The sequence below is a fragment of the Rhinopithecus roxellana genome, chromosome 8, assembly GCF_007565055.1.
Source record: "Rhinopithecus roxellana isolate Shanxi Qingling chromosome 8, ASM756505v1, whole genome shotgun sequence".
NCBI classification, from domain to species: domain Eukaryota; kingdom Metazoa; phylum Chordata; class Mammalia; order Primates; family Cercopithecidae; genus Rhinopithecus; species Rhinopithecus roxellana.
This window is the reverse complement of record NC_044556.1, coordinates 65,775,751-65,798,901: the sequence shown is the minus strand read 5'-3', so window position 1 is coordinate 65,798,901 and position 23,151 is coordinate 65,775,751. Positions and strand designations below refer to the sequence as shown.

Genomic DNA, 23,151 nt, shown 5'->3' with positions numbered 1-23,151 from the left:
TCCCAAGTAGCTGGAATTACAAGAGCCTGCCACCATGCCCAACTAATTTTTGTGTTTTTAGTAGAGATGAGGTTTCACCATGTTGGCAGGCTGGTCTTGAACTCCTGACCTCAGGTGATCCACCTGTCTCGGCCTCCAAAGTGCTGGGATTACAGGCGTGAGCCACCACACCCAGCCTGAAGTATTTTTATCAGTTATACTGATAGTATCCCAAAAGAAGGTAACATATTACATCATGCAAAACAGAGCTCTTTCTCAGTGCCCAGCGGAATGGGCTCTCTCAAATACTTATTGAGAGTAGTCACTCAATAAGTATTTGAATGAATGGAAGATGCATCCAATACTTAGTTTATAAAAATTCCAGTATATATAAAAGATAATGTTTACTAATCCCTTTACAATGAAAATCTTGTGTTTTTAAAATTGATTTTAAGCTATGCAAATTACATGCTAATTGTTCACCTAGTGCATGAGGCACAATTACGTGCTCTGCCCTCTATCAATATGAGTGACTCCTTGGTAATTATTGATGCTAATTTAGGAAAGTAACCAGGATTCAAATTCTCCTTCCAATATATTTCCACATTTTTTTTTTTTTTTTGAGACGGAGTCTGGCTCTGTCGCCCAGGCTGGAGTGCAGTGGTCGGATCTCAGCTCACTGCAGGCTCCGCCTCCCGGGTTTACCCCATTCTCCTGCCTCAGCCTCCGGAGTAGCTGGGACTACAGGCACCCGCCACCTCGCCTGGCTAGTTTTTTGTATTTTTTAGTAGAGACGGGGTTTCACCGTGTAGGCCAGGATGGTCTCGATCTCCTGACTTCGTGATCCGCCCGTCTCGGCCTCCCAAAGTGCTGGGATTACAGGCTTGAGCCACCACGCCCGGCCTCCACATATTTTTTAATGAGATATAGCAACTGTGTGAAACTTATAAAGCCTCCCCAGGATTTGAAAGAAGCAATGGAAGAATAGAAGAAAATGGCAATGCAGTTGGTCCTACCATGACTAAATTTCATAGGTCCGTGATTATTGCACACTATTTTTAAAACTACATTATAATATTTGACCTATGAGGATATGAGGAGGGTGACCAAATAATATCTCATCAAAATCAGGACTATGCTCCAACGACCAGACTATATGATTTCTTAATGCATGGAACAATATAGGCTCACAAATTTTGAAGTAGATATTTTATAATCTTAACAATTGTTTAAAGCCAGAGGTTATGAATTTTAATATGACTACTTTGCTAAAAGCAAGTGTACCATTATATCCTCTTCTCAAAGTTGTGATTTTCACTCATCGAAGCCACCTCCATTACTATAGTAAAGAGTAAAATACTTCTGCAAACATCTTAATGATCACTAAGATCAGGGAGTCTCATCGTGGTGACTCCTAGTTAATAACCCATCAACTACCTATCAACTCATATTAAAATAATTCGTTCAACAAAACAAGTATTTTTTTGCGGTAGATGGAATAATGTTCCCTGCAAAGACATCAACATCTTAACCCCTAAATCTTGTGAACATATGATCTTATATGGCAAAAGGGACACGGCAAATGTGATTCAGTTAAGGATGTTGAGATGAGGAGATCATCCTACATTATCAAAGTGGGCCCAATGTAATCACAAGTATCCTAACAGGAGGGAGGCAGGAGGATCAGGGTCAGAGAAGGTCATGTGGCAATGAGAGCAGAGGTCAGAGAGAGTGGTTGAAGATGCTACACTGCTGGCTTTGAGAATAAAGGAAGGGGCCAAGAGCCAAGGAACACAGGCAGTCTTTAGAAGCTGAAAAAGGCAATGAAGCTTCTTCTCCTATGCAGCTCCAGAATGAGTCATCCCTGCTGACAGCTTGACTTTAGCCTTTGTGGTTTTGAGGCACTAAATTTGTGGAAACTTATTACAGCAGTAATAGAAAATTAATACATCAATTCAGAAATTGTTGCAAATTAGGCAACATGCTCAGCACTGGGGACACTAAAATTAGTACAATGTAACCTGTGCTATCAATGTTTTTGTTAGTTTCATTTGATAATTAGTATGTGTCAATCATTAGACCTCAAGAAATATACCACATGGCCTGAAATCACTAGAGGAAAACAAGGAAAATGCTCAGGGAGAAGAGCAGTTTTGACTTGATTGTAGAATTTAAATTCTTACATACAGATCTGTATAGATGAAAGCTTAAAAGGATTATTATCAAATTATATAACTGCCATGTTAAAGAATAGGAATGAAACATGAATTTAAAACAACTAGCCATGGCTGGGCATAGTGGCTCACGCCTATAATCCCAGCACTTTGGGAGGCCAAAGTGGGTGGACTGCTTGAGGTCAGGAGTTCAAGACCAGCCTGGACAACATGGTGAAACCCTGTCTCTACTAAAAGTATTAAAAATTAGTCAGGTGCAGGTGGGGGCACATGCCTGTAATTCCAGCTATTTGGAAGACTGAGGCAGGAAAATAGTTTTAACCTGGGAGGTCAAGGTTGCAGTGAGCAGAGATGGCACCACTGCACTCCAGCCTGGAAGACAGAGTGAGACTCTGTCACTAGCCAAAATGACATTACTTTCTAATAATCCCAGTGATACTAAAACCAGAGGGATCCTTCCATATTGTGTAGATCCACCTATCAATGACTAGAATCTTATTTTGGTCCAAAAGCCTTAAAACCCTTTTATCACCCTAAATTCGCCATCCATACCTGGTCATCTCTTCCAATCCATTATTCATGTGATAACCAGAGTGAAAACACAGATCTTACCACTTCACTCGTACGTTCAAAACTCTGAATAACTCTAAAGCACAATCTGTCTCTCTCCTATTTTCCCATAGCCCTCTATCTATACTTCAGTTTTGTGACTTAAAAATATTAAAGTTTCTTAGCCACCTTTGTCTCCCCACTGCCTAACGCAGTTCCTGGTACAAAGTGGATACAGTATATTAATAATGACATTTTTGCTTCAAAGTAACAGAAAGCAAAATTAAACTCAATTAAGCAGAAAGTAGAATTTGACCTCCATACCTGGGAAGAGATCAGGCATGGCTTCTGAGACCCAAATGAAATAATCAAGGCTTTGTCTCTCTACATCATTTCTTCTTTCTTCTGTACGTTGATTTCTTTCTGCAGACAGGCACAATGTTGTAGAGAAGACGGCTATACATAACTCTCGATTTGTACCCTTCTAGCAGAAAATGGACTTCTCTTTACCAGACTGGCCTTGCTTGAGTCACAATCTCATCCTTGGTCAGCCTCCACAATTGCCCCCATCTGTATTATTACTCATTTCTGTGGCTGGAGTGGGGAGTAGCTGTAACAAACACTACTATAGGCCACTAAGACCATGTACATTTGGGGAGGGGAGTTTTCCAATAAGTAATAGAAGTACTGAGCAGACAGAAATAACAAAACAACCATGAAATTCAATACATTTTTTATTGATGGACAAATAAATCAATGCCTTAAGAGAGTGTTCCCACATATGCCCAGAAACCATATATTCCGGCCACGATGGAGAATTAGTATCATTGTATGTTTGAATTTGACAATTAACCTCAAAACGTTTTACTTGGGGTGATACTAAAAGAAAAGCTTTCCTCATGGGGAAATATCTGTTGGGAGCACTCTAAATAACAGCCTTTGTCAGACAACACTGTGATGAGCTCATGCTTTCCTCAAGACAGCTAGCTGAACCTTACTCTAACTGGGAATATTGTGCTTAAACTCTGTTTAGTTGATTCTCTGAGCTCAAACTAATACCCTTTCCCAGGTTAGAAATTCTGTCTGTCTGTGAAGAGGTGACTAAGATTTGACCAAGCAATTCAAATATAATCCAAATGCCTCTGAACATTTAATTCCAGCTGTCGGGAGATGGGGTGGGGGAAAGCATTTATAATACAGAAATGATAGGGTTCTGAGGCTGAATTTGGCCGGCTGCTCAGCCACCTCTAAATAGACCTTCCAGATGAGGGTGCATGGTCACAGAGTTCACAGAGGTGTTAAGTACAAAAGCATTCCTGAAAAAAAAAAAAGTTCTTTGGAATGCAATGCAGGTTTGAAAATTATACTTATTTGAAAACTGAGGGAAGTCTGAAAACAGAGACACTTGGAGCTGTCTTCCTTTGGCAAACACAGCATCATCGTCTGTCCCCAGAGGACAAAATCCTGGCAGCAATGCCTTCATTTAGAGGTGTTGCTGTCTACAGGCCTCTCTAGTCCCCAGTGGCTCCCTGCAACCACCAAGAGAAGGAAGGACACTCAGCAAAGGGATAAATGATGGGTTTCCTGGCTCACCAGTCTTGTCCTGCCCCGCAGCAATTAAAAGCTTATATGGTCAGAGGCAAAGTATATTTCCATAAAAGAGTCCCCAAAGCCAGACATGTTCTAAAAATGATTTGCTCAAGATGATGGATTCTTGAAAGAAATTTTCAAGAATCTTGAAAGAATTTTCCAGGCAATAGCTTCACAAGCTATCCTTAGTACTTTATTCTCTCCATGAAGACCAATAATAAAAGTGAGGAATAAAAATCGTCACAGAAAAATCTACTTCAGTTTCTTTGTTTCCTGCTAAGGAAAATGTGAGTTTCTGCTTCATCCAAGAACATCACAAACCACTTTGCTTAAGGAGTAGGCCTCATTGATGGTAGACCAGATTTCAAGCCTCAGCTCTGCCATGCATTAGCTCCAAAACCTTGGACAAATTACACAAATTTTGTAAGCCTCAGTTGCTTCATTTGTAAAATAGAGGTAATACATCTATTTCACAAAATATTTGTGAATATTAAATTAGAAAATACATGTAAAGTACTTAGCATAGTGTGTAGCATAGAAAAAACAACCAATAAATGTTATCTGTTATTATTTATTTTACTAAATATTAATAAGAGTTCCACCACAAAAAGTGTGCAGATAATTTCAATCAGTTCAATGGCTTGTTCAGTTGATGGAAATTTGTGGTTATGATTGTGATTTTATCCTGCATACACATATGCCAGTCACATTGTCTTTTGCTGAAGCTCTTCCTCAATCACAGAATGGAAACAAATATATCAGTCATCTGACACTATTCTACAAAAAGCACGAGTCACACCAAGGCTTCCATGTTCTGACCTTCACCAAGGCAGAGCGCCCGGAACAAGTTGGAGAATCACTGTTAGGAAACAAAATAGATAACCACTCTGCTTCTAGAGCAGGTAGTGACTCCAGTGGGAAAAGCCCAACACAAAGATTTTAAAACATTGTTAAAAGGCACTACCTTTTTAAAGGTCACATGTAAGACTCCAGCAAGAGAGGAGTTAGAACTTCAGTTATGGCCATTGCTACTAGCAGGAAATGAGAAGTATGTGTTTCCTTCAATAACTAATGCAGATCCTTTGGGGAATAAGGCAAGTAGACAGGCAGAAAGGAAGGAAAGCAGAGGAAGGAGGTGGAAGAGAGAAGGAGCCTGGAGACTTTTAGCAGCAGTAGGACATAGACTTGCCTTTTTAATATTGGGGATAGAGATGACATAGTTGGTATCTATAAAAGAGATTTTTTCGAGTTTTGTGGGCCATGTTGGAGATAAGATCCAAGACTTGGGGCCGGGCATGGTGGCTAGCACCTGCAATCCCAGCACTTCGGGAGTCTGAGGCGGGCAGATCACTTGATGTCAGGAGTTCAAGACCAGCTTGACCAACATGGTGAAACCCCATTTATACTAAAAATACAAAAAAACAGCCAGGCATAGTGGCACATGCCAGTAATCCCAGCTATTTGGGAGGCCGACGCAGGAGAAACGCTTGAGCCTGGGAGGTGGAGGTTGCAGTGAGCCAAGATCACACCACTGTACCCCAGCTTGGGTGACAGAGTGAGGCTCTGTCAAAAAAAAAAAAAAAAAAAAAAAAAAAAAATCCAAGACTTGGGTCTCGTTGGCTTACTTGCTTAAATGTGATGGTAAATATTACTTACATCTACCACAAACAGTGCTCTCCATCACTCACCTGAGATGTTTCTATGGAAATGTGGCTTCCTGGTTCTCTCTAATATGGGAGAACCACCCCTGCCATACCAGATGCTCCTCCCTCATAACTCTTTGTCCTTATTGCTACCAGAGTTGCCCTTTTCCTTCCCCTGAGACCTATGCCAGCTTCTCAGAAGCCCAGGAGAGCTCATGAGACAATCCAAGACCTACCTTTTGTGACTAGATCCAGGGATCCAAGGAGAGAGAAAAGGAGAACAGAAGAGCAACCCCAGCCATCCCTTTCATTCTCCTACTTATAACTTTTTCACCCACCACCAAAGTCTCCCAGTATATCAATCATATCTCAGAAGATGATAAAGCTACAACAGTCAAGACAGTACTGCCATAAAGAGAGATAATAAACACCAATGACACAGAAATAAATCCTAAACTTCGTCAATTAATTTTCTCCTTCCTTCCTTCCTTCTTTCCTTTCTTCCTTCCTTCCTTTCTTCCTTCCTTTTTCTTTTCCTTTTCCCTTTCTTTCTTTCTTTCTTTCTTTCTTTCTTTCTTTCTTTCTTTCTTTCTTTCTTTCTTTCTTTCTTTCTTTCTTTCTTTCTCTTTCTCTTTCTCTTTCTCTCTCTTTCTTTCCTTCCTTCCTTTCTTTCTTCTTTCTTCTTTTTCTCTTCCTTTTTGAGACAGTCTTACTCTGTCACCCAGGCTGAAGGGCAGCAGCATGATCTTGGCTCACTGTCATTTTTACCTCCAGAGTTCAAGTGATTCTCGTGCCTCAGCCTCCCGAGTAGCTGGGATTACAGGCGTGTGCCATCGCAGCTGGCTAATTTTTGTATTTTTAGTAGAGATGGGGGTTTCGTTATTTTGACTAGGCTGGTCTCAAACTCCCGGCCGCAAGTGATCTGCCAGCCTCAGCCTCCAAAAATGTTGGAATTACAGCCATGAGCCACTGCAGCCAGCCTATAGTTTGTTGATTTTCAATAAAAGTGCCAAGGCAATTCAGTGGGGTAAGGATAAACTATTCAACAACAGAGGCTGGAACAAATCGAACCTGGGACTTTTGTTTGTTTGTTGCCATTGATGTTGGATAATTATTTAAGAACTATCTCAGTTTATTATTTTTTTTTTTTACTAAAGTTTTCTTGTGACAATTTTTGACATCTCATATTCTCTAGGAATGTATTTCATTTAAAATTTTAAGGTTATCGTTTCAAACCTTTGTTGTATCTGTAGTGATATCACGCTTTCATTACGTGTCTTACTTGCTTCTTTTATCTTGATTAATCTTATCAGAGGTCTACTTTGTTAATCTTTTCAAAGAATCGGCTTTTGGTTTTGTTAATCTCCTGTATTGTTCTTCTGTTCTTGGTTGTCTTTGTCTACCTTTGTCTTCATCATTTCCAGCTTTATCTTTATCATTTCCTTCCTTCTTGTTTCTTTGGGTTTGTCACTGCTATTTTTCCCATTTCATGAGCTGAAGTTAGTTCATTTCTTTTAAAACTTTATTATTTCATGTTATTTTTGAAGCTATAAATTTTTTCTGCTTTACTGTATTCACAGATTTTAACATATGAATTATTTTGAAATATTTAGCTTTCAACTATATGAGATATGTTTTAGTGACTCTTTTGTAATTTGTGTTTAATTTTATTGCATTATGCTCAAAGAACTTGGTGAAATTGATTTATAGTTTATTGTTATAAATGTTCCATGTGGCCGGGCACGGTGGCTCAAGCCTGTAATCCCAGCACTTTGGGAGGCCGAGACGGGCGGATCATGAGGTCAGGAGATCGAGACCATCCTGGCTAATACGGTGAAACCCCGTCTCTACTAAAAAATACAAAAAAACTAGCCGGGCGACGAGGCGGGCGCCTGTAGTCCCAGCTACTCGGGAGGCTGAGACAGGAGAATGGCGGGAACCCGGGAGGCGGAGCTTGCAGTGAGCTGAGAGCTGGCCACTGCACTCCAGCCTGGGCGGCAGAGCAAGACTCCGTCTCAAAAAAAAAAAAAAAAAAAAAAAAAAGTTCCATGTGTGCTTGAAAATGATGTGTACTCTCTGTTGGATACATAAATGTATGCAAATATATTTAGATATATTAGCATGAACTAATTTATTATATTTTACTGTTCAGATCTTGATCCTGCTGCTTATTTGTGTGTATGTATGTGTGCATCCTTGATTTATGGTTTCTTGAGGGGTGAGTATGAAATTTCCAGCCACATCTGTTGATTTATCTATCTCTTCCTAAAATTCTGCTTGTTGGTCTTTGATATTATTTACAGCTGTGTGATTAGGTGCATAACAGATTAAAATGGTTGTAACTTTTTCTTCTATTGCTCCTTTACTGTATATAGCATCCTGCTTTGTCCCTATTAAATTTTTTTGGTTTTTCAGTTTTATTTTGTCAGCTATTAAGATGTCTACCCCAAATTTCTTCCAATTTACATTTTCCAAATATCTTTTTTTTTTTTAACTTTCTATGTTCTTTATCTTAATTTGTCTTTGGGACTCAACATATTGTTTCATTTCTTTAAAAATCTAATCTGTTTCTTTCAACAATTGTGTTTAACTCATTATATTTAATGTAATTTTTAGAATCGCTATCTGTTCTTTCATTTTATACTTTTCATTTACTGTAAGTTTTGCCTTCTTTTTCTCCTCCCTACTTTCTATTGAATAGACCAACTTATTTTCCCTTCTGGTTTAAAAGCTATGTGTTCTATTTTTGTTCTTATAGTGATAAGATATGCATCATTACTGGTCCTTATTTGTTTCTTAAACTTAGCAATATCTAGATGTGATATTCAAAGTACTATGTAACAATTGAAAACGTCACGGACACTGACCAAGAGAAAATCAGAACGATCACTGGTTAGTATGCTTATGGGCATGGGCTTGGAGAACATCAGTGTTACAGGCTACATGGTGTCCCCTCAAAATTCATATGCTGAAGTCCTAACCCCTGTACCTCAGAATGTGGCTCTATTTGGAGATAGGGTCTGTACAGAGATTATTAAGTTACAATAAAGTTGTTAGGATGAGTCCTGATCCAACATAACTGGTGTCTTTATAAGAAGAAATTAGGGTACAGATGCATGTCTGTGAAGACATAGGAAAAAGACAGCCATCTACAAGTCAATGAGGGAGGCCTCAGGGAAAACCGACCCTGCCCAGACCTTGATCTGGATTTATGGCCTCCAGAATTGTGAGAAAATAAACTTCTGTCATTTAAACTATTCGGTCTATGGTACTTTGTTATGGCAGCCCTAGCAAACTAATACAATCAGTCTGTCAAGATCTTTATCTTCTCCCTAAACATAAAAGTGGTCTGACAGTTTCTGTGGTCCCTTAGTGTCCTATGATCCACATCCTACATCATGTTGATATTGTCTAGAATCCCAAAATGTTTTCTCCTTCTCTCTTTCAACATATCTCTTGCACAAGCTCCTGAGTATATTTACTTCCAAACAGTACTTTCTCCAAAACATTTTCAATGTATCCTTTCATAAGACAAAAATTTGAGAATTTCCATACCTGGGAATATTTTTATTATCCCTCAATATCGAATGACAATTTTATTAGATGTAAAACTTTATGTTCAATGTTATTTTCTTTCAGTATTTGAAAAGTACTGCTTCACTGGATTCTCACATCGTGTTGCTGTTAAGGAATCTGATACCTATCTGATTCTTGTTTATTTTAGGTGATCTTCACTTTCTGGAAGCTTGTAGAAGTTTTTCTTTGTACTTAATGTTCTTAGATATTATCTGATTTGTTTTTCTAAGACCACCAGAGCGGGCACAAAAGAACCAGCGAGTAGGCAAGTGTAGGAGCAAAACTGCAAGTTTATTTTGGTCACCTAGCTTCAGGGGAAGAAGGTGGGTAGGGAGAGGTCTGTTGGCCTCCGGCAAATGAGGCCAACCGAGTCACCCGTGCAGCTCTCCGACGGAGTTCCAACAGTCCCGACCGCAGTGGGGAAGCTGGGAAGTCCGTGTGTGGCATTCGTCCTGAACGGCTTTTCTAGGAGTGGGAGGGCGATAGGTGGGGCACGGGCGTGTCGGGGGCGTTCCGCAGGTGCGACCAGGTAAATCTTGGTCTCTTCAGATTGACATCACCTGGCGCATGCCTAGTTGGTCTGCACCTTCCCGGGTAGCCGGCTGCATTTCCGCGCGCGTGGGAAAAGTTGGGGGGGGGGGATGAAGAACCCGGAAGTGCACCATCTTGCCTCCGTTCATCCAAACATTATCATAATGTGTAGGGTGAGTTTTCCTTTTCTTTTATGTTTAACAATTCATTAGCCCTTTCTAACTGAAGTTTTCCCTCTTTTTTTAAGTAGGAGTAATTATCTCTATTCTTTTTCCAGATTATTTCCTTCCATATATCTCCACTTTCCTTTTGAGTTTTCTAATACTAGATATTGGCACTTCTATCTGCCATGACTGTTAGCTCTTTTTTATTTCTCTATTTATTTTCGTTTTTATATAAATTCCTGCTGCCTTCTGGAAGAATTTCTCAATTAACTGTTCTACTTCATTAATTTATTTTTTTCAGTTATATCTTTCCTCTTATATATTTTTCTTCCTTTTAAGCCATACTTTATTATTCCACTTGCTATTATTGTTTTCTCTTACATTGCTAATATTTCCTTTATCAGCTTAAGTGTTTCTATCATATTTATTTTAAATTATTAGTCCACTTCTAATATTTCTATTCCAGAGAATGCATGCACCCTTCAGATGTCTGGTCATTTTAGTCCAGAAGTCTTCCCATGAGGATACCAGCTACCCTGCCCAGTTTAAATGAATTAATATAGAGAGAATGAGCCTCCTTGTGGAAATCCCGGACATCACCAAACCACTGTTAATTACCCTGATTTGTAGGAACCCATCATATAACTCTATTGCTCAGGTCTTGACCTTAAACCTTAAGGAGAAGATGCCTTATGATAAGGCAGTCTGCCTAGGTTTTAATCCATGAGCCCTGTGGGTCTGAAGGGTAGGGGTAAGGCAAATGGGTCCAGAAGCCCCTGTTTTCATTAACTCCTCCCTCAGCAATATTTTTGCAGCCTCTCTATGATCCTAGGTCACCTCTGTAGTGAGGAAGTGAGTGATGGCTGTCCTGAAGTAAAGCCAGAGAAAGACAATGGCAGAATCCAGAAAGCTCCACTACCACTTTGGGCCACTTTCTTCCCCTGGCTGAAACTGACACACATAAGTGCAAATAGTCTTCTGCACCCTCAGGGGGTTCCCAAAGTCTGTTGGTTAGTTTTATTCATTCCTAGAATTCATTTTTCACTTCTGTTTATTTTTTTTCATTTCTCCAGGATTAATTTGAGGGAAGAGGGCATCATCCTTGTTGGAACCAGAAATCCTCCTGCACAGGTTAGACATAGACTTCCCACAGTTTATAAACGCATGTGAAATTGTTTGTTCACATATAATAACATAGATAAATTATTAAGTTAAATGATGATTATATTCCAATCCCCCCACAGAAATTCCAAAAGTCATCATACTGTGTCTTCTCTTCTATTCAAATATCTGTCCCTAAAAGTGCAGGCCCTTTAAGAGGCCAGCCCTGTCAGCCTGTGTCCTTCCAAAAGTCCTCATATTGTGCCTCCTTGTCAGGAGTTCCACTCACCACATTCCTGACAGGATTTTGACAGAGTCTAGGGTGTCAGACATGCTTATTAGCATTCACTTTTCTCATTAGTCTGTTAAGGACTTGCTAATTAAAATGACTTCTTAAAATATTTTAGTTGCAGTTAGTCACCAGCATAAAGTTGTCCACATTGTTTCTGCCATGGCAATAATTTTCCTCTCAGATCCATTTCAAACTGTCATTTCCTCAGTACTCAGCCTCAAGCATCCTCAGTATTGGCCATGATCACTTAACACAACTTGGTTCCCTCAGTTCATACCCCATTAGCTGAATTCCTTCACAGGCACACTCCCTCTCAATTAGCTTTGGAATGTTGTATAGAGGAAATGGCACTACACCAAAGGGTCAAGTTCTAATCTGTGTTCTTCCAGAAACTGGATGTATGACAATAGCAAATCATTTCATCTTCTTCAGTTTTTTATCATCTACAAAATGGGGTTAAAGTTGGAAAAGATGGAAATAAATTATTGCAAATGTTCCAAACTCTAAACCTCTATGATTCTATGATTTAGTTTAAGGTTATCCATCCTCTACTTAAGCTTAAGAAATATGCACATATTTCTAGAGACCTAGTTCAACTTACTAGAGAAAGCTTATATTAGTCTATTATCATGCTGCTAATAAAGACATATGTGAGACTGGGTAGCTAATAAAGAAAAGAGGTTTAATTGACTTAAAAGTTCAGCATGTCTGGGAAGGCCTCACAATCATGGCAGAAGGTGAAGGAAGAGCAAGGCATATCTTACATGGCAATAGGCAGGAGAGCGTGTGTAAGGGGACTGCCCTTTATGAAACCATCAGATCTCATGAGACTTACTCACTATCACGAGAACACCATGGGGAAAAACCCATCCCCATGATTCAATTTCCGCCCACCAGTCCCTCCCACGACACTTAGGAATTATGAGAGCTATAATTAAAGGTGAGATTTGGGTGGAGACACAGCCAAACCATATCAAAGCTTCAGTAGCTTTCTGAAGACTCCTTCTAGCTGTCCTTTTTCCCCTCATACAATTCAGTGCATCTCACCTCTAGAAGAGTAGTATAGATAGATATCCTACTCATAATTTATTTCCATCAGCCCAAATCATATACTTACAAAATTTATCAAAGACTTACTCAGCCCCCAAATACATAGTAAGTTCAATATTAGAGTTTTTATTATCATAACTTAGCAGTCCAGACCACCATCTCTGGTCAGTCTGAAATCTTAGGAAACACCACTTATTAATGTCTTCATTTAACCTTGAACACTGAAGCAGAAATCTGCATATACTAGAGGTCCAGTCCCCACCAGTGCACAGTATACCCATGTAACAAATATGCACAAGTACCTCCAAATCTAAAACAAATAAAATTTAAAAAATAAAAAGATTAAAAAGAAATCAGCATAAGACTATTCTGATTTCTTTCTTGCTTGAAAATGTTCTTGGAAAAGCATTGAATTATTTCGAAACTTCTTAAAGAAGCTGAGCATGGTAGCACAACAAGTCTGTAGTCCCAGGTACTTAGGAGGCTGAGGCAAGAGGATCACTTGAGCCCAGGAGTTTGAGGCTCCAATGAGCTATGATTGCACTACTGCACTCCAGCCTGGGAAACAGGGCAAGAGCTTGTCTTTAAGAAAATTTTGACTTAGTGCAAATGTGGGGCAAAGGATGACATTGGTTCCTATTTTAGTAAAGGCAGTTGCCTGTTTGAAAAATGGCTGAGCCAAACTACTACACAAAGTTCCTTCTGCCAGGTTCTTAGCACAAAGCAACTACTACTGCAAATAATGTGTTTTGCAGTAGTATAATGCTTATAGCTTCTGGAAACTTCAGAGAGAATTTCCTTAGCTCTCAGGAATGATTGGATTCAAGATAGCAGTGGTCCAGTATGTACATCAAAGTAAAACAGGGAGGTCCCAGCCAGGCAGTCCCAAAGCAACACTCAGCTTCACTTTGGAGTCTTTATTCCCAAGAAGTTCTTCAGGCCAGCTCCTAAATTCCAATACCAAAGACTTTTTAAAATTGTACTCCAAAGCACTATTCTTTGTGTTATACTCTCTATGAGCTTACAAAAATTAATAACTCCCTTGTGACTTTGTTAGACAAAATGCACACAGTCTTTACAGTATTTGGACTGTCATTCTGATTACTGTAATTGGTAAACTCCAGAACTGCCTTATCTTTGCTTAACCATATCCTCCCCACGTATGATTATGTATGGCTACACACTATAGACATTTATGTGTAGGTCAGGGTGTCAGCAAACTTTTCCTATAAAGCATCAGATCTTTTGCATGTTGTGGGTTGTACGGTCTCTGTCACAACCACTCAACTCTGCATTGTAGCTCAGAAGCAATGACAGACAATCCATCAGTGAATGGACATGGCTGTGCTCCAATAAAACTTTACAAAGTAGATGGTGAACTAGGTTTAGCCCATCATCCAAGTTTGTTGTGCCCTTGTCAAAGCCGCCTTAATAATCAGCTCAAATAATTTTGTACTCAAAATGTATTGAGTTTTTAATTTAGCAAAGTATTGAACTTTCTCTAAAGATAGAGACTATTTTGTACTTTTATTCTGACATATATAAGCAGAAACATAGTCCAGATTTAGACTTTCTCATAATTGGAAATTTAAACACAGTTTGGCTAAAATACAATAATAACTAGAATTTATCCAAAGCTCAATAATTTATAAAGCTCTTTGATATACTTTATTTAATCTAGTCATCACAACTCTATTAAATAAGTATTATTTTTTCTTTCCTTTTTGTAGCTTAGGAAACTACATAAAACTAAGTTGAATTGTTCACTTAGTAACAGCAGGGATTTGAATCCAGATCTGATACCAAAACCATACCAACTTCACTGTTCCAAAACCAAATACTAACAGCAAAATTAGCAGTCATTCTTTGAACAATTGGCCAATAAGTTCTGAATCCAAGTGAAAATTTGAGTTAGTCAGCATTTCTTCATTTAATACACAACGTTGCCATGAAAAACTATAAATCAGTATGTTATTGTGTATATACAATATTCAGTACACAAAGCACTCTCCTGGTATACATCTGATAATGCAATTCAGATTTTTAAATAAGGTTGATTCTAATAGACTATTTAGTAGGCCTTTCCTGCTCCCTAGTGATGATCAATTTCATTTTCTAAATATTAAATAACTATATTCTAAGAATTCACTTTACAAGTTTTTGTTTAGAAGAAATTTCAGATGTATTTGTAGTTTCTGCATTACAGATTTATGTGTTTCGGCATATTTTCAAGCCTTCACAGTAAGTTGACAATTATTGAAGTGATTATTTTATTATATCTTCTGTCTTTTCCAGTACATGATATTGAACAGTGTCTAGGCTTAGGAACTCATTGAAAGCAGCTAAATGATCGCATAATAGTTCCTCTGCAAACTTTGAGTCACAATTCAATCTTAAGCAAGTAAGTACCAAATTATATCATTTGAAGATTGTCTCCATGAAGAAAAAAAAGGTAAGAGAAAAAAATTCAAATGTTTTTGCCTTTTCGGCTTTGGTTAATTTTATGCGACCATCTCCAAGTAAAAATGTCCTTCCTTTATTGTTCTTATTACTATAAAGGTAAATATTTAACAATTCTTATCATAAAGATAACTGTTTCTATGGTTTTGGAATTTTTTTTAAACCTCAGCACATTCATCATCCTTGTTACCCAGATCTCATTTTTATTGGCTGTACAACTTTTATCTATTCACCCTAAGATTTATAATTCTGCCCATATCTTTTTAAAATATGCTATATATTAATAACTCTATGGACAAAGGAGGAAAAGCTTATATATTTTTTCCTCAATAACCACTGTATTTTTCATTTAAAAATCAAATACCATTGTTTTTCAGGTCCCTGCATGTGTAATCCTATGACACAATCGTAGTGTGTTTCAACAGAAATGTGACCTTGTGCGAATTTCTAAACCTCTGACTCTTGTCTTATTGGAGTCCTCCCCAAATCAGACCCCAAGGATTTTGGTGCATGTAGCTTATTTGTGGTGCTGATGCGATTTGAGAAAACACTATCAGCTAGTGGAGAGTGGGACAGGGAAGGGAGTGTTGGTGAACAGTGTATTGCTCAGGACAGCTGATGCTTAATTCACCCCCAAACCACACCCACAACTCCCTGAGCCACTGTGTAGGACATAGCTCAAAGTTGTCCCACCACATTGGGGAAGAAGCTGGGAATTTACCCACCTACTCCTATTCAGCATTAATGGGGGTAGCTCTTGAGGTGTTATCGCTCCAGCATTTTTGGCCTGCCCCGAAGTTCAAAGGGCACCCTCACGCAGACAGACCCAGTAAACTGGCCAAATGCAGGAGAAGCATCTGCTGGTGACTTCCCACATGAGATAAAGGTATACGGGCTGGGCACACACAGCACTTGCTACACTAAGCTTCTTACTTTTAGATGAGGATAAAAATATTTGCCTCAATTACTTCATGTGATGTATTAAAAGATTAATCACTACTAATATTTATGTACTGCTTTAGAATTCACAAAATATCTTCACAGGCATTTTAAAACACATTCCAGTGAGGCGCACTGGCTCACGCCTATAATCCCAACACTTTGGGAGGCTGAGGCAGGCGAATCACCTGAGGTCAGGAGTTCAAGACCAGCCTGGCCAATATGGCAAAACCCTGTCTCTACTAAAAGTACAAAAATTAGCTGAGCATGGTGGTGGGTGCCTATAATCCCAGCTACTCAGGAGGCTGAAGCAGGAGAATTGCTTGAACCCGGGAGGCGGAGGTTGCAGTGAGCCAAGATCGTGCCACTGCATTCCAGCCTGGGCAACAAGAGCGAAACTCCACCTCAAAAAACAACAACAAAAAAAAACCACATTCCTCACACAAGAATGGTATATATATCTATAATGACAGTCTCCATTCAACCCATGAAAATCTGAGGCTCAGAAAGATTAAATCATTTGCTTCATATCACAGAACTGACAATTAGCAAAGGCAGGATTTGAACCAAGTATCCTAACTGTCACTCCCAGGCTTTTTCCACCACCGTATATGTGCATGTACTCTTTCAAGTATAAAGCATTCTATGTATGTAAGGCATAGTTACTCCTCTAGAGGGATCAGATTAACAAAACAAATGCATAAACAAAAATTCTTCCTATTTATCAAGAGTGTGTATATGTAGTTTTAAAAATATATGGAATAGTGCTGGGTGTGGTGGCTCTTGCCTGTAATCCCAGCACTTTGGGAGGCCGAGATGGGTGGACTGCCTGAGACCAGGAGTTCGAGACCAGCCTGGCCAGCATGGTGAAACCACATCTCTACTAAAAATACAAAAAATTAGCTGGGCGTGGTGGTGGGCGCCTGTAACCCCAACTACTCGGGAGGCTGAGGCAGGAGAATTGTTTGAACCCAGGAGGTGGAGGTTGCAGTGAACTGAGACCATGTCACTGTACTCCAGCCTGGGCAATAAGAGCAAAACTCCATCTCAAAAAAAATTACATATATATTTAAAAACACATATAATTTTATATTTATATTTGTAAATATATATAATTTTATATTTATATTTGTAAATATATATAATTTTATATTTATATTTGTAAATATATAATTTTATATTTATATTTATAAATACATATAATTTTATATTTATATTTATAAATATATATAATTTTATATTTATATTTATAAATATATATAATTTTATATTTATATTTATAAATATATAATTTTATATTTATATTTTTATATATAATTGACTATATATACACACACATATATATATACACAGACACAGACACACACACACATATATATAGAGAGAGAGAGAGCAAAATGCATACAGAGAGGCACAGAGAGAAGTGCTTTCTGACTCTTAACCCTGGTGTGGCCATCTGCACATTGTATGCAGCTGCTTTGGGACCTACTTCATTTCATTGAGGATGGAGCAGAATAGAACTAAGTCCACCAAAGCACGAGCAGGGTCAAAGTGAACAACCAAATGAAAGAAGGGTTTATGGGGAGATTGAGAACTTTCCCACTGGGGTAGACTCAATGCATACAATCCTTTTCTCAATGGAGCTAACAAGAGAAAATTAAATTATTCCTCAGCCTGAATATATTCTTGGCCACCCACGAACTGAACTGAGTGAAAGGCTGACCTACTTTGACTTCTAGTCAAGGCACTTCATTCACTAGAAGAGGGTCAAAAGGCTCCTCTTATGAAGCAAAGACCCGGGAGAAAGGTAGAAAACATGGACCTAGTATATTTAATAAGCAAAATGTTTTCTTTCACCTTGTTTACATTACTGACTTGTTCTAAAATTATTTCTGTTCCTGCAAGCAGGCAGTCACTTTGGGGTTTTTCTCTGAATAGTATTGGCCCATTTACTTTTTACCCTGTAGGTTTATTTCTCTTCATTTATTAGATTTCTTTAAACACACCCACTGCCCACAGGCCTCTGGGCACAAGTTCAAAATTAAATGCTACAATTACATGAAATGCAATGGCCAAAGAACATAATTTCACATAAGAGAAGGGTAGATGGGTGGGTTGGGAGTGGAAGGAGTTCATCAGGGAAGCCAATGCCAAACCAGAAAGGTACATCTTGTACCACACCCTGTAGGCACTAGGCATGAGGAATTATATGCTGGATTCAGTACATTAGCAAAACCGTTAAAAACCTGAGGTTGGATTTAAATTTAGATGCCAGCAGTATGAAGTGGAGTATAAAGCTGGCCAAAAAACTATCCCTCTCCCCTAATCTGTGGCTATATATCTATGCTCAAGAAAGCCAAAATGGAGTCCTGGAGAGAAAGCCACCAGACTCATTACATAAAGATAGGGCTGATATGTGCAAAATGGGGAAGAAGGACTGGTTACAATAACAGCTAATGTTTAACCAGTGCTTACTTTATGCCAAGCACTATTGTAACAAATAGATATATACACAGAGAGATACATTTATCTAAACCATATAAGAACACTTCAAGGGACACTTTATCAATGAGGAAACTGAGACACAGAGAGTTTAAGTAACTTGCCCAAAGTTGCACAGCAGATAGATTGGAAAGTCTGGATTAAACTCAGAAAATCTAACACCAGAAATGGATGTTTCCTGACTGTAGGAACTAAGAATGATATCTAAGTGACAGACTTTTGATAGACTTACTTATTTAGATAGCACTTTTTTTTTTGTTTTTTTTTTTGGCAAAGGTACTCAAAGACATCATCAAAATGGATTCAGGAGTAGGGAGAGCTGGTTATCCAAGCTATTTTTTCTCCTTCTTTATGAGTATATTAAAAAAGAAAGAAGAAAGAAGAAAAAAAAAACCCCACCTCGTACAGACCTTTCCTCTCTAATCTTCTCTTTCCTTTACTCTTCCTTTTTGGTCCACGTGGTCTCTTATCTAAAGGTCAATGCAGTGGCTAAGCAAGAGGGGAAAGCCTAAAATCGGCATGGAGAAGGAAAAGATGTTATGGTCATGCTATTCCTACCTCAGACAATAATCTTGATCTTTGACTCATCTGGCCTTGAAAAGTCTATGATATATACATTTCTGTTTTAAATTAGTTGCATTCAATTGAGTTCCAGCTAAGTAGACACCATATTGTTGTGAAATAGCACCAGACTAGAAATCTCTGCTTCCAAAATAATAGCTGGCCAACCATGAGATGCTTGAGCAAGTAACTTTTTATGCCTCTGAACCAAGTTTTATACAGAATATAGTGAAATACGGTAAACAGGTATAATTTCATTTTATATGCTAGAGATTTTGAGTATTATTTAGCTAAGGGTTTAAAATGATATGAATTTCTAAAAATAAAGTAGCATAGAGATTTCAATTGCAAAGATCTTAGAAACCATCACTCCCATCCTTACCACAAGAAAAAAAGCTGAACAGGCCGGGCGCGGTGGCTCACGCCTATAATCCCAGCAGTTTGGGAGACCTAGTTGGGTGGATCACCTGAGGTCAGGCGTTGAAGACCAGCCTGGCCAATGTGGCAAAACTCTGTCTCTATTAAAAATATGAAAATTAGCTGAGTGTGTTGGTGCACACCTGTAGTCCAAGCTACTCGGGAGGCTGAAGCAGGAGAATGACTTGAAACTGGAAGGTAGACGTTGCAGTGAGCCGAGATTGTGCCATTGCACTCCAGCCTAGGAAACAGAGGAAGAAGAAGAAGAAGGAGAAGGAGAAGGAGAAGGAGAAGGAGAAGGAGAAGGAGAAGGAGGAGAAGGAGAAGAGGGAGGATGGGGAGGAAGGGGAGGAGGAGGAGGAAGCTGAACAAACTGAAAACGTAGCACTTTTCTTGAATCCATCCAAGAATTCCGGTTGCAGGGCAAACCACCACCCAAGATCTGGAGAGACAGGTAACACAAAGAATTACAGCCAATATCGGCTTACCGGGAGCAAAAGCTGCTGAATTCATATACTGCTAGAAAGCTGTAGGTGGTAATTTTGAGGAACTATCATAGCCTGAATGTGGAGTAGCATTAGAGTTAGAAATGCATGGGGACCAAAGTCTCAGGGAGCCCCCTTCACTTTTGTGAATTTTACCTCCAGGAATCCTCCCAAGTGCTCACGGTGAAGGGCCAAGAAATATCCCCTGTGACTTGTGGGTGGGTGTGGGATGCAGGGGCTCGTTAAAAGTCAACATATTTAAATACATCCAGAGCATTCTCAAACAGAGGTCTACTCTCCAAGAAAAAAGAAATTATCGGAACCTTATGTAACTTAGGCAGAAGGGCATTTACCCAATTCTACCTCTTTAGCTTTTCTGTCTCATCCAACTGGAGAGGGTGGAGAGGACGGGAGGAGAAGAGATCAAGAAACACTTGTGAAGATAATAGCCCAGGGACACAGGCCCGTACACAAAAAATATGATTTAATCATAAGATCATAGAATGCTTCCCCTCCCCCTTTGTTTATCAACATATCAGCAGGATTCTAGTATAATAGATTACAGCTTAAAGAACTGCAAGGCACAAGCTTTATTTAAGAAAGAGTTCTCAGGGAAGCTCAAAGACAACAGAGGAGACAAACACAAGGCCACTTGAGGAAGTTGAAGTCTTTGATATCTACAACTACAGCAAACATTATACATAGCCCAACTCCTAACCATATTGACATAAAGTCTCACATTAATAAAGGCTTATTTCCTCAGTTCCTATTCTCTGATACATCGTACCTGCTCTTAATAAAAATTATAAGACACGCTAAAAGTAAAAGGAAGGAAAGAAGGAAGGAAGGAAGGAAGGAAGGAAGGAAGGAAGGAAGGAAGGAAGGAAGGGAGGGAGGGAGGGAGGGAGGGAGGGAGGGAGGGAGGGAGGGAGGGAGGGAAGGAGGGAGGGAATCCAAAAACTAACATAAAGCACAATCTGAGGAGACAAGTATCAGAATAAAACTCAGATATGATACAGCCACTGGAATTATCAGAGAGGGAATTTTTAATATAGATTTAGGGAGTACAGGTGCAGATGTGTTACATGGATATATTGCATAGTGGATAAGTTTTGAGTTTTTAGTGTAACCATCACCTAAATAGTGTACATTTTACCTATTAGGTATTTTCTCATCCCTCACCACCCTCCTGTCTTTCTAGGTCTCCATGGAATGCCACTCAACCATAAAAAAGAATAAAATCGTGTCTTTTATAGTAACATGGATGGAACTGAAGGTCATAATCTAAAGTGAAATAACCCAAAGCAGAAAGTCAAATATTGCATGTTCTCCTTTATAAGTGGGAGCTAAATAATGTGTACAAATAGACACAGAGAGTGGAATAGGAGGGAATTTAAAATACCTATGATTAATATATTAATTAATACCTATGATTAATAAGGCTTTAATGCAAAATGTATACAATGTGCAAAAACACAATCAAGTAATCAAGTAACACAGGCAGATAGACAAAAATTCTAATGAATCAAAAGAGAATGCTAGAAATTCTGTCCCTCATTAATTGGGGGTGGATCCGGAGATGTTTGCTCATTTTTTTCTTTTTTGACGTAACAGAAATAAAGAAAGCCTTTGATAGGCTTATCAGAAGACTGGACATGGCCAAGAAAAGAAAAAACAAAAACAAAACACCACTGAGCTTGAAGACACGTCAGTAGAAGTTTCCCAAAGCAAAATGTAAAGAGAAAAAGTATGGGAGGTGGTTGTCAGATGCTAGTGGGAGGGACTCCATTACCTTAGAGAGCTGGAGTGGTCTGGACCTCCAGGTGTGGTGGGCCAGAGGCACCTCTCCTGCAACCTCTCATTGTCTCTCTGGTGGGGTTCGGCCCAAGGTGGATTGACACAGACTTTTGTGGATTTTAAACAACCTAAACATTAAGCAATACACCTTCCTCAAATCTTTGGGAATTTCAGAATGACTGACACTTCCAAAGCTGTTCCAACTTTTGAAGAGATGTTGGCTAGTAAATTCACAGAAGGTGACAGGGAGTATCAGCAACACCTGAAACGCCCTCCTGAGTACCCTCTAATTGTTGAGGAGTGGAATAGCAGAGCTGGTTGGAACCAAATAAATAGAGGCAATCAGTTTCAAGATAACAAACAGTTCAGAAGCAGGGATAGCAGCCAGGGACGGCCAAGTGACAATTGATCTAATCAGTGGCGTGGATGATGCTGGGTTAACATTACCCATAACACAGACCAGAACCTTACTATCTCCACCAATATGGACACTATGGTTACAACCAACAGCCTCCTTATGGTTGCTACTGATAGAAATGTCAGCAGCTTTTAGTAAAACCATTTACTTTGCTACTATGACAGAAGTTTGGGTGTCTTCTGTTGGTCATAGCCTTACATCTGATTTTAGAGACTAGATTACTGATTTTTGGAACTTGAGATTTTTTTTTTTAATAGATCTTACTTGTGAGATGCGATTGTTGCTGGAAATATCTAAAATTGCGAATTATACTGCTTGACTTGTACCTCAGATTCTTCTTTGTTTCATGACTTAATAGTGCTTTGAGTTTAGTATAATTTTCTTATTTGACCTCTAGGAGTTCTTTGTTTTACACAGAAATAAAAAAAAAATTTAATAGAAAATGCTTGCTTTTACTTTGTAAGCTAGAGGAGTATCCATATGCTTACATGTGCTCATCTCTAAAATTCTACAAGTTAATAGAATCAGCTCATGAATGCACAGCTATGCTTACTTGTGATATACATAACATCAGCAGTTGAAAGGTAAAATAGTTTTTAATTTTTTTTTTTTTTTTTTTTTTTGCTTTTATTATGTGACTATGGTACTGTGTGATTCCTTATTCTATAGATTTGAGGTAACTCCACATTTATTTTGGTCTCTTTTTACAGGAAAACCTGTAAAAAAAAAAAGCTGTAAAATAAAGAGGGGACAGAAAAAGAATGGGGAACAAAAAGAAAATATCAGAAAACAAAATCTCAAAAAAAATCAAAACTGTGATAATGTCAAAGGTATAATAGATACGTAATTAGAATACAAGAAGAGGAAGAGAGAAAACAGAGAACAATATTTGCAATATTAATGACACAGAATTTTTCAAAATT

At 38.7% G+C, this 23,151-nt stretch overlaps 1 pseudogene; it reads left to right on the top strand.

Annotated features, from left to right (window-relative positions):
• The first annotated feature begins 21,985 nt into the window (after positions 1-21,985).
• Positions 21,986-22,341, top strand: LOC104658012 (annotated as a pseudogene).
• Positions 22,342-23,151: the final 810 nt, after the last annotated feature.